Source organism: Anopheles funestus, assembly GCF_943734845.2.
Source record: "Anopheles funestus chromosome X unlocalized genomic scaffold, idAnoFuneDA-416_04 X_unloc_141, whole genome shotgun sequence".
Taxonomy (NCBI): Eukaryota; Metazoa; Arthropoda; class Insecta; order Diptera; family Culicidae; genus Anopheles; species Anopheles funestus.
In genome coordinates, this window is record NW_026045085.1 from 20,001 (window position 1) to 31,782 (window position 11,782).

Below are 11,782 nucleotides of genomic sequence, written 5' to 3' on the forward strand. Positions count from 1 at the left end.
CAACTTATCGGTGTTCATGTGTCCTGCAGTTCACATTGTGACGCGCATTTAGCTGCGGTCTTCATCGATCCATGAGCCGAGTGATCCCCTGCCTAGGGTTTTATAGTAAGGTTCCCAATGTAACACAATCCCGGTGGTACGTCCAAAGACTAACTTTCTGACTAAGTTGTCTTTATTACCCAATAGTCCCAGGCCTTGTGACTTGTGGCTCATGTCTACGCCCATGGCCACCATTCGCTAAGATAGTTTTGAAGTCACTTTGAAGGCCCAGGAACAACTCTCTTAGCACATCGGTTAACCTGGCGCCGCAGTCAACTCATGTGCTTGGATCGGATCGAGCTATTGAGTATTGGGCCTGCATACTCGCTCATCCGTATCCTTTGCGTACCGCCCCATGGCCCTTGTATGTCTGCACCACAGTTCCTGTTCGTTCCGTGCCTATGGCCGGATACGTATTGCACATCGGTTAACCTGACGCCGCAGTCAACTCATGTGCTTGGATCGGATCGAGCTATTGAGTATTGGGCCTGCATACTCGCTCATCCGTATCCTTTGCGTACCGCCCCATGGCCCTTGTATGTCTGCACCACAGTTCCTGTTCGTTCCGTGCCTATGGCCGGATACGTATTGCACATCGGTATACCTGTCGCTACTCAGGCAACTCGTGTGCGTGGATTGGATCGAGAACATGGTGTGTGCCCCATGTTATAATTGATAGTCCATATCCACTTTATAGGTTAAAGTCATAAGTTGTGATTGCACAACCATACTTCATAAGAGTTTAATAACTCTTCAACTAACTTTCGTTCTGGTGTCTTGGTATCAAATCGCATAAGACACAAGATTCTACTGGCCAAATAGAATCTAGCACATTGGTTAACCTGGCGCCGCAGTCAACTCATGTGCTTGGATCGGATCGAGCTATTGAGTATTGGGCCTGCATACTCGCTCATCCGTATCCTTTGCGTACCGCCCCATGGCCCCGTCCTTAGAGTTAATGACTAATAGGCTTAACTCTTTGTATGTCTGCACCACAGTTCCCGTTCGTTCCGTGCCGTGGCCGGATACGTATTGCACAACAGTAGATACCATCACCTGACGTATCTAACACACCACTATTGTAACTCGTCGTCGAAGGACCTTTCAAGTGCCTGATGGCCAGGGGAGCTCTTACACGGCACGGAGACACAGTGATGCTCGCCCATCACAGTGTACAACGATCGAGTTTGCTTAAGTGTCTGGGTACCTACACACCAGACACAATGCAATGGCCACGGATCCACACAAGGCACATCACATGCAGAAAGCTTCACCAGATTATGACACATACCACACTCTTGTAACTCGTCGTCGAAGGGGCGTTCAAAGTGCCTTACGGCTAGGGGAGATCTAGCACGGCACGGAGACACAGTGATGGTTGCCCATCAAAGTGTACAACGATCGAGTTTGCTTTCCGCGCAAGCGTTCTAAGTGTCTGGGTACCTACACACCAGACACAATGCAATGGCCACGGATCCACACAAGGCACATCACATGCAGAAAGCTTCACCAGATTCTGACACATACCACACTCTTGTAACTCGTCGTCGAAGGGGCGTTCAAAGTGCCTTACGGCTAGGGGGGATCTAGCACGGCACGGAGACACAGTGATGGTCACCCATCAAAGTGTACAACGATCGAGTTTGCTTTCCGCGCAAGCGTTCTAAGTGTCTGGGTATCTAAGCACCAGACACAATGCAATGGCCACGGATCCACACAAGGCACATCACATGCAGAAAGCTTCACCAGATTCTGACACATACCACACACATGCAACTCGTCGTCGAAGGGGCGTTCAAGTGCCTTACGGCTAGGGGAGATCTAGCTCGGCACGGAGACACAGTGATGGTCACCCATCAAAGTGTACAACGAACGAGTTGGCTTTCAACAAATTCTGACACATAGCAAGCGAGCGACCGAGCTACACCGAAGGCAGCCCATGGTTGGTCACTCGCGGACGATCATCAGTAATGATCCTTCCGCAGGTTCACCTACGGAAACCTTGTTACGACTTTTACTTCCTCTAAATCATCAAGTTCGGTCAACTTCAGCCATGCCAGCTGCAGCTCACGAAGGAACCGCGGAAGGTAAGCCTCCAGAAACCTCACTAAATAATCCATCGGTAGTAGCGACGGGCGGTGTGTACAAAGGGCAGGGACGTAATCAGCACTAGCTAATGACTAGTGCTTACTAGAAATTCCAGGTTCATGGGGACCGTTGCAGTCCCCAATCCCGACTAGATGGGCATTTTAGTGATTTCCCGTTCCTCTCGGAATGGGGGCGCCTATTGGCGAGAACACGCTGCGACCCACATTGTAGCACGCGTGCAGCCCAGAACATCTAAGGGCATCACGGACCTGTTATCGCTCATTCTCAGCTTGCTAAACACAAGTTGTCCCGCTAAGCAGGGCAAACGTAGCCGACGACCGCCCGTGAAGGCGCCGCCCGGCTGTAACGTCAGGTGCGCCCGGAGGCGCACTGCTGACAGCGTTCTAGTTAGCATGTTTGAGTCACGTTCGTTATCGGAATTAACCAGACAAATCATTCCACGAACTAAGAACGGCCATGCACCACTACCCTTAAATTTGAGAAAGAGCTATCAATCTGTCTTACCTCGATAAGTTTGGACCTGGTAAATTTTCCCGTGTTGAGTCAAATTAAGCCGCAAGCTCCACTTCTTGTGGTGCCCTTCCGTCAATTCCTTTAAGTTTCAACTTTGCAACCATACTTCCCCCGGAACCCGATTTTGGTTTCCCGGAAGCGACTGAGAGCACCGAATAGGGGTAGCGTCTCCCAATTGCTAATTGGCATCGTTTACGGTTAGAACTAGGGCGGTATCTAATCGCCTTCGATCCTCTAACTTTCGTTCTTGATTAAAGAAAGCATCCATGGCAAACGCTTTCGCTTCAGTTGGTCCTACGACGGTCTACGAATTTCACCTCTCGCGCCGTAATACCAATGCCCCCAACTACTTCTGTTAATCATTACCTCTAGGTTTCTGACAAACCAACGAAATCGTATAAACCGAGGTCATATTCCATTATTCCATGCAAGATTATTCTCGGCCAACGCCAACCCCACGGGGGGGCCGGACGCTTTGTCTTAGCCTGCTTTGAGCACTCTAATTTGTTCAAGGTAAATGTGAGTATCTTGAGCACCATGAGGAGCCCGCGCCGGAGTTAACCGGTAGCACGGTACTCGTTCACAGAGTAACGCCCAAGTACACCATTGTGAGTCGCAGCCGTGAGCGCGCGCACGAACGGCCCCGGCGTGTAACCGGGCGCCCGTGGCGGTCACGTGTCTGGACGGGCAATCAACTTCGAACGTTTTAACCGCAACAACTTTAATATACGCTAGTGGAGCTGGAATTACCGCGGCTGCTGGCACCAGACTTGCCCTCCACTTGATCCTTGTTGAAGGATTTATACTCAACTCATTCCAATTATGGACCATCGTTAGAGAGGTCCATATTGTTATTTCTCGTCACTACCTCCCCGTACTGGGATTGGGTAATTTACGCGCCTGCTGCCTTCCTTGGATGTGGTAGCCATTTCTCAGGCTCCCTCTCCGGAATCGAACCCTGATTCCCCGTTACCCGTCGCAACCATGGTAGTCCTCTACACTACCATCAATAGTTGATAGGGCAGACATTTGAAAGATCTGTCGTCAGTCGACAAGCGACCATACGATCTGCGTCCTTATCCAGACTTCAACTCAAGCCGCCCGGAGGCGATTGGTTTAACTAATAAGTGCACCAGTTCAGCTACCCGCGAGGGCAACAGTCCCGGCATGTTGCATGTATTAGCTCTGGATTTTCCACAGTTATCCAAGTAACTAGTGGTAGGATGATCTTGTGAATTATAGCTGTTATACTGAGCCTTATGCGGTTTCACATTCATTTATGTTTGTACTTAGACATGCATGGCTTAACCTTTGAGACAAGCGTATATTACTGGTAGGATCAACCAGAATTCGTTCCACTACAGACACACACTCGCTTAGTGGGAAATAAATTTCCACACAACTCTCTCTCTCTAGAACCATATGGAATGGCTCTTTGGTGTTGGGTAAGGCACCAATTTGTTGGGGTGTAACGGTCACCACCAACTTTAAGTTTGTTAGGGCACAACGGAAACCACTAACTAAACTTTAGGAAACTAAATTTCCTCACACATTATCTCTCACCATATTAGCACTAGGTGCTATCCACGATTGTACAACGTTTCAACTCTTGAATCGACCGTAGGGCCGCGGAATTGCTTCCGGGCCCCTATTCTCGCTATTAATTGTTCATCTCTTTCAATACATCGAGTTCGTTCCATTGGGTAGTTCGCATGGCGAACGTTTTGATGCAGCCCCCTGGGGGACCACGGCACTTTACACCGGGTATGGTGTATGCGCAACCTACAGATAACAATAAACCCCTTATGCGTGTGTAAACCGATGTTGGGCTGCTCAACATCTTTCATGGTTACATCACTTGCACCAGAACCCACGGTGCCGATTTGGTAATATGTTGTACATTTACTCTCAAGATGTACGCTTCGGCCCCTTATTCAGGGGCTCAAGCTATTACCAGCAAGAACAATCCTCATCCAGACTTGAACTCGAAACACCCGGAGGCGAACGGTTTAACTAATAAGTGCACCAGTCTTGAATCCATGCGTCGGTGGAAACAATGCCGGCGTGTTGCATGTATTAGCTCTGAACTTAGCGAGTGATTGCCTTGCAGCTGTCATACTGAGCGTAGAGCGTGATTATCGCTCACTTGAACCATGTTGAATGGCTCTTTGGTGTAGGGTAAGGCACCAATTTGTTGGGGCGTAACGGTCACCACCAACTTAAGACTTGCTTATAGGCATTTCAACGTTTTCAACTCTTAAATCGACCGTGTTTCATTATCATCTCTTCTTCTTATTAAATGCATCGAGTTCGTTCCATTGGGTAGTTCGCGTGGCGAACGGTTTGATGCAGCCCCCCGGGGGGGACCACGGCACTTTACACCGGGCATGGTGTATGCGCAACCTACAGATCACCAATATATTTGTGATCGATAATGCACACTTCTTACACGACTGACCAGTCGACAGCGCTGCCTTCCTATTATGCGTGTGTAAACCGATGTTGGGCTGCTCAACATCTTTCACGGTTACATCACTTGCACCCGAACCCATGGTGCCGATTTGGTAATATGTTGTACATGGTCTCAAGATGTACGCTTCGACCCCTTATTCAGGGGCTCAAGCTATTACCAGCAAGATCAATCCTCATCCAGACTTGAACTCGAAACACCCGGAGGCGAACGGTTTAACTAATAAGTGCACCAGTCTTGAATCCATGCGTCGGTGGAAACAATGCCGGCATGTTGCATGTATTAGCTCTGAACATAGCGAGTGATTGCCTTGTAGCTGTCGAACTGAGCGTAGAATGTGATTATCGCTCACTTGAAAGGGTCAAGCCCTTTCGAGTCGTCCGGTTTTTACGCCAGACGACTCGGTTCACCATCTTTCGGGATACAAGTTGACTAAGTGGTACCACTACACTTATCAACTTTCGATTTGGTAATCCTCATCCAGCTTCCTTTCTGGAGGTCCCGAGGATTACCAATTGGGCTGTCATACTGAGCTCATATATTGGAGATCGATAATGCACACTTCTTACACGACTGACCAGTCGACAGCGCTGCCTTCCTATTATGCGTGTGTAAACCGATGTTGGGCTGCTCAACATCTTTCACGGTTACATCACTTGCACCAGAACCCACGGTGCCGATTTGGTAATATGTTGTACATTTACTCAAGATGTACGCTTCGGCCCCTTATTCAGGGGCTCAAGCTATTACCAGCAAGAACAATCCTCATCCAGACTTGAACTCGAAACACCCGGAGGCGAACGGTTTAACTAATAAGTGCACCAGTCTTGAATCCATGCGTCGGTGGAAACAATGCCGGCATGTTGCATGTATTAGCTCTGAACTTAGCGAGTGATTGCCTTGCAGCTGTCGAACTGAGCGTAGAATGTGATTATCGCTCACTTGAACCATGTTGAATGGCTCTTTGGTGTAGGGTAAGGCACCAATTTGTTGGGGCGTAACGGTCACCACCAACTTAAGACTTGCTTATAGGTATTTCAACGTTTTCAACTCTTTAATCGACCGTGTTTCATTATCATCTCTTCTTCTTATTAAATGCATCGAGTTCGTTCCATTGGGTAGTTCGCGTGGCGAACGGTTTGATGCAGCCCCCCGGGGGGGACCACGGCACTTTACACCGGGCATGGTGTATGCGCAACCTACAGATCACCAATATATTTGTGATCGATAATGCACACTTCTTACACGACTGACCAGTCGACAGCGCTGCCTTCCTATTATGCGTGTGTAAACCGATGTTGGGCTGCTCAACATCTTTCACGGTTACATCACTTGCACCCGAACCCATGGTGCCGATTTGGTAATATGTTGTACATGGTCTCAAGATGTACGCTTCGACCCCTTATTCAGGGGCTCAAGCTATTACCAGCAAGAACAATCCTCATCCAGACTTGAACTCGAAACACCCGGAGGCGAACGGTTTAACTAATAAGTGCACCAGTCTTGAATCCATGCGTCGGTGGAAACAATGCCGGCATGTTGCATGTATTAGCTCTGAACATAGCGAGTGATTGCCTTGTAGCTGTCGAACTGAGCGTAGAATGTGATTATCGCTCACTTGAAAGGGTCAAGCCCTTTCGAGTCGTCCGGTTTTTACGCCAGACGACTCGGTTCACCATCTTTCGGGAAGGGACCGTCTCGGTCGCAAGCTGCTCCGGTCCCCAAACAACCTGCGACAAATGATAGGAAATGCCGACATCAATATGTGTTCAGTTTGGTTTATCGCTCATTGGTCTTTTTGACCATCGATCCCTGATTATAACTCTCAATTAAACAGTCAGGAGAGTAAGGCATGCCCATCGATATCTCATCGACAGGCGATACCGCAAGAACGGCCAACGACACATCAGGTGATCGATTATTGCTACGACTTTTGCTTAATCGTTTCCACTCCTTAGAGAAAGAAACCCCCGGGGACCGTCTCGGTCGCAAGCTGCTCCGGTCCCTAAACAACCTGCGACAAATGATAGGAAATGCCGACATCAATATGTGTTCAGTTTGGTTTATCGCTCATTGGTCTGTTTGACCATCGATCCCTGATTAAACTCTCAGTAATCCAGTCGGGAGAGTAAGGCATGCCCATCGATATCTCATCGACAGGCGATACCGCTTGAACGGCCAACGACACATCAGAGGATCGTATCTTGCTACAACTTTTGCTTAATCGTTTCTTCTCCTTGGAGAAAGAAACCCCCGGGGACCGTCTCGGCCGCAAGCTGCTCCGGTCCCTAAACAACCTGCGGCATCAAATGATAGGAAAAGCCGACATCAATACGTGTTCAGTTTGGTTTATCGCTCATTGGTCTTGTTTGACCATCGATCCCTGATTAATACTCTCAATTAGAAGGTCGGTAGAGTAAGGCATGCCCATCGATATCTCATCGACAGGCGATACCGCATGAACGGCCAACGACACATCAGAGGATCGTATCTTGCTACAACTCTTGCTTAATAGTTTCCACTCCTTGGAGAAAGAAACCCCCGGGGACCGTCTCGGCCGCAAGTTGCTCCGGTCCCTAAACAACCTGCGGCATCAAATGATAGGAAAAGCCGACATCAATACGTGTTCAGTTTGGTTTATCTCTCATAGGTCTGTTTGACCATCGATCCTAGAATTCAACTTTCGAGTAAGGCATGCCCGTCGATATCTCATCGATAGGCGATACCGGTAGAACGGCCAACGACACACATCTAGGATCGCATTTACTCTTCCTTGGATGGATAACCAATACCCTAGGACCGTTTCATCGCGAGCTGCTCCGGTCCTCAAACAACTCGCGAACCACCGATAGGATGATATTAGGAATGGCCGACTTTCATCCTTTAACTCTCAGTTCTGCTTACCAAAACATAGGTACTTGGACCTTAAAGACCACTATATGTTCCCCGATCGGGGGCAATCGGAACGTCTATCCATCATCAACATCGTTTCACTCATTCCGAACCACCAAATTGGACAGACAGTACCATCTTCACCAACCGATTGCTTCAACTTCGCAAACTGTATGGTAAGTTCTACTAATTTCACATCTTACCATCGACTAATAGTGCATAAATCCACTTGGAAATCACTTTTCCTTGGTCCTCGGACCTTCTACGACAACGTCCAACAAATATCCGAAGTCGTTTCCCAACTTAGACCAAGCATTTCGTATCTTTACTTCTAATCGATTTTTTCTCTCATAATTGACGATCAAAATCTAAAAACCACATTTTGAGCCAGAAGCAGTCGTCCGATCGTCCTGGGGGTAGTCTCAATCGATTTAGAAGGGCCCAATTCATAAAGATACGTACTCAGTCAAATTCATGCTTCTGGCTCACCTACCCCCTATATAGAAAACGAAAGCGTACAGGCGTGGAAAACGTGCCATTTTTCTCCATCACGGACTTTTTTTTTCTCGTTGCACCGACTCTAGTAAAAAAGTGAAATTTTTTACTAGTTACCAACTTTTGCAAATTATCATCGGATATCACTTTTCATGGTCTATAGTAAGTTCTTATCACGTTTTAGTAGTTTTTGAAAAAAAAATTTTTTTGAACTTTTCAAAATTTTTCAAAACAAAGTTTTTGTAGGCGGTTTTGTGTATGGAGGGTTACTAGTCTCGGGGTCACTGTTTGACCAAAAAACCACTATATATCATTCGAAAGGTAATTTCAAGGGCTACAAAAAATTGTTCTACGGCACCCCCCTCCGACGTCTAGTATTCGAGTTATTGGCCAAAAACCATCACTTGAGCGATTTTTCGTTCAGGGTACCCGACTCTAGTAAAAAAGTGAAATTTTTCTCGATTGACCAAGTGTTGCAAATGACCATCGGATTTCACTTTTTATGGTCTATAGTGAGTTCTGATCACGATTTGGTACTTTTTGAAAAAATTTTTTTGACGCACTTTTCAAAATTTTGCAAAACCAAAACTTTTTAGGCGGTTTTGTGTATGGAGGGTTACTAGTCTCGGGGTCACTGTTTGACCAAAAAACCACTATATATCATTCGAAAGGTAATTTCAAGGGCTACAAAAAATTGTTCTACGGCACCCCCCTCCGACGTCTAGTATTCGAGTTATTGGCCAAAAACCGCAACTATAGCGGTTTTTCGTACAGGGTACCCGACTCTAGTAAAATGATGCGATTTTTACTAGTCTAGGAACTTTTTGGTCAAAAAATCAAGTATATGTCATTCGATAGATAATTTCAAGGGCTACCAAAAATTGTTCCACGACACCCCCCTGCGACGTCTAGTATTCGAGTTATTAGCCAAAAACCGCAACTTAAGCGGTTTTTCGTCCAGGGTACCCGACTCTAGTAAAATGATGCGATTTTTACTAGTCTAGGGAACTTTTTGGCCAAAAATCAAGTATATGTCATTCGATAGATAATTTCAAGGGCTACCAAAAATTGTTCCACGACACCCCCCTCCGACGTCTAGTATTAGAGTTATTAGCCAAAAACCGCAACTATAGCGGTTTTTCGTCCAGGGTACCCGACTCTAGTAAAATGATGCGATTTTTACTAGTCTAGGGAACTTTTTGGCCAAAAATCAAGTATATGTCATTCGATAGATAATTTCAAGGGCTACCAAAAATTGTTCTACGGCACCCCCCTCCGACGCCTAGTATTCGAGTTATTAGCCAAAAACCGCAACTTAAGCGGTTTTTCGTCCAGGGTACCCGACTCTAGTAAAATGATGCGATTTTTACTAGTCTAGGAGCTTTTTGGTCAAAAAATCAAGTATATGTCATTCGATAGATAATTTCAAGGGCTACCAAAAATTGTTCCATGACACCCCCCTGCGACGTCTAGTATTCGAGTTATGGGCCAAAAACCATTCATACTTGAGCATTTTGCTCATTTTGCCTGTACGGGTACCGGGGACTAGTAAAATCAGGCCAATTTTACTAGAGTAGGGGTCCTTTTTGGTCAAAAAAACAACTTTTGCTCGTTCGATAGGGAATCGATAGGGCAACAAAAAATCGTTCTACGACCCCCCCTTCCGATGTCTAGTATTCGAGTTATGGGCCAAAAACAGTTTATAGTTAATTTTTCACTCGATTTTTCTCCAAGTATCGCACATTACTCCGGTTCTATACATTGGATCGTCAATCTTTAAGATTTTATGGGTAGTTCCAACTGTTTGCTACATTTCATCCATACATCACCAACCGATTCAATGTCTGTGCTAGAAGTTATTAGAGGAATAAAAAAATTTACCCTTGGCTTTGAACCGTCGAATTTTACCCATTTTTGGCCCGTATTTGCCCCATAGCTCCGCCGGTATCCAAGATATGGCCACACTTTCTTCTGGCCATGGGTAGATGGCACTTGTGGCTAGATTTCTTCCATGCACCACTAATCGCTACCATGTCTGTGGCCGGAGCTATTCGACGAACAACCATCGCATTTACCTAGGTACTTTTTCGGATTTTTGGTCCAACTTGCACCATTTTTGGCCCATATTTGCCCCATAGCTCCGCCGGTATCCAAGATATGGCCACACTTTCTTCTGGCCATGGCTAGATGGCACTTGTGGCTAGATTTCGTCCATGCACCACTAATCGCTACCATGTCTGTGGCCGGAGCTATTCACGAAAGCGCCTTGCGCACTTGGTCGGATTTTTGGTCCACCTGGCACCATTTTTGGCCCATATTTGCCCCATAGCTCCGCCGGTATCCAAGATAGCGCCACACTTTCTTCTGGCCATGGGTAGATGGCACTTGTGGCTAGATTTCTTCCATGCACCACTAATCGCTACCATGTCTGTGGCCGGAGCTATTCGACGAACAACCATCGCATTTACCAAGGTACTTTTTCGGATTTTTGGTCCAACTAGCACCATTTTTGGCCCATATTTGCCCCATAGCTCCGCCGGTATCCAAGATATGGCCACACTTTCTTCTGGCCATGGGTAGATGGCACTTGTGGCTAGATTTCTTCCATGCACCACTAATCGCTACCATGTCTGTGGCCGGAGCTATTCACGAAAGCGCCTCGCGCACTTGGTCGGATTTTTGGTCCACCTGGCACCATTGTTGGCCCGTATTTGCCCCATAGCTCCGCCGGTATCCAAGATATGGCCACACTTTCTTCTGGCCATGGGTAGATGGCACTTGTGGCTAGATTTCTACCATGCACCACTAATCGCTACCATGTCTGTGGCCGGAGCTATTCACGAAAGCGCCTTGCGCACTTGGTCGGATTTTTGGTCCACCTGGCACCATTTTTGGCCCATATTTGCCCCATAGCTCCGCCGGTATCCAAGATAGCGCCACACTTTCTTCTGGCCATGGGTAGATGGCACTTGTGGCTAGATTTCTTCCATGCACCACTAATCGCTACCATGTCTGTGGCCGGAGCTATTCACGAAAGCGCCTTGCGCACTTGGTCGGATTTTTGGTCCACCTGGCACCATTTTTGGCCCATATTTGCCCCATAGCTCCGCCGGTATCCAAGATAGCGCCACACTTTCTTCTGGCCATGGGTAGATGGCACTTGTGGCTAGATTTCTTCCATGCACCACTAATCGCTACCATGTCTGTGGCCGGAGCTATTCACGAAAGCGCCTTGCGCACTTGGTCGGATTTTTGGTCCACCTG

General features: G+C 47.2%; 1 non-coding gene across 1 annotated transcript in view; it reads right to left on the minus strand.

Annotated features, from left to right (window-relative positions):
• The window catches only part of LOC125772910 (5.8S ribosomal RNA), a 158-nt gene extending 58 nt beyond the window's left edge, over positions 1–100 (minus strand). Inside the window, exon 1 of the ribosomal RNA XR_007419744.1 lies at positions 1–100. This exon is cut by the window's left edge and continues 58 nt beyond it. This is a non-coding gene — a ribosomal RNA (5.8S ribosomal RNA).
• Positions 101–11,782: the final 11,682 nt, after the last annotated feature.